We start from the raw sequence: 467 nt of genomic DNA on the forward strand, positions 1-467 counted from the left end.
TAGCGCCCCCGCCTATTGGCTCGCCGAGCACGGCCCCCTCTGGTAGCGCAGCGGTGATTGGCCCCCGCCCGAGGCCCGAGCGTGCCGGCTCCTCGGCCCCATTGAGAGTGGGAAAGCAGGATGGGTCCCAGATGGGTGGGAACAAGCGGCTTTCTGATTAAGCTACAAGGAAATGACGTTTAAGTTCTTATTAACTCTGTGTCACGTCACTCCGGCGGCCCCTTTCATTGATTCGTCGGCAGAGCCTTCCTCTAGTTGGGCAGCCGGGATGCCAGTCTGCCTCTGGGCCCTGTGATTGGTGAGCGCTTTTGGCGATCCTCCGGGGGGCGTGCCCTTTCCTCTCGTGCCCGATGATTGGCGGTCAGAGGGGGCCGCCGGGCTGCGATTGGCTGCGCCGTCCCGGCCCGCGGCCACCGGAGTGGGCGGGGCCTGACCCCCCCGTTTCCCAGCGGTGCCTCGCGCAGGGC

This window comes from Corvus brachyrhynchos, unplaced genomic scaffold, assembly GCF_000691975.1.
Source record: "Corvus brachyrhynchos isolate BGI_N302 unplaced genomic scaffold, ASM69197v1 scaffold115, whole genome shotgun sequence".
Lineage (NCBI taxonomy): Eukaryota > Metazoa > Chordata > Aves > Passeriformes > Corvidae > Corvus > Corvus brachyrhynchos.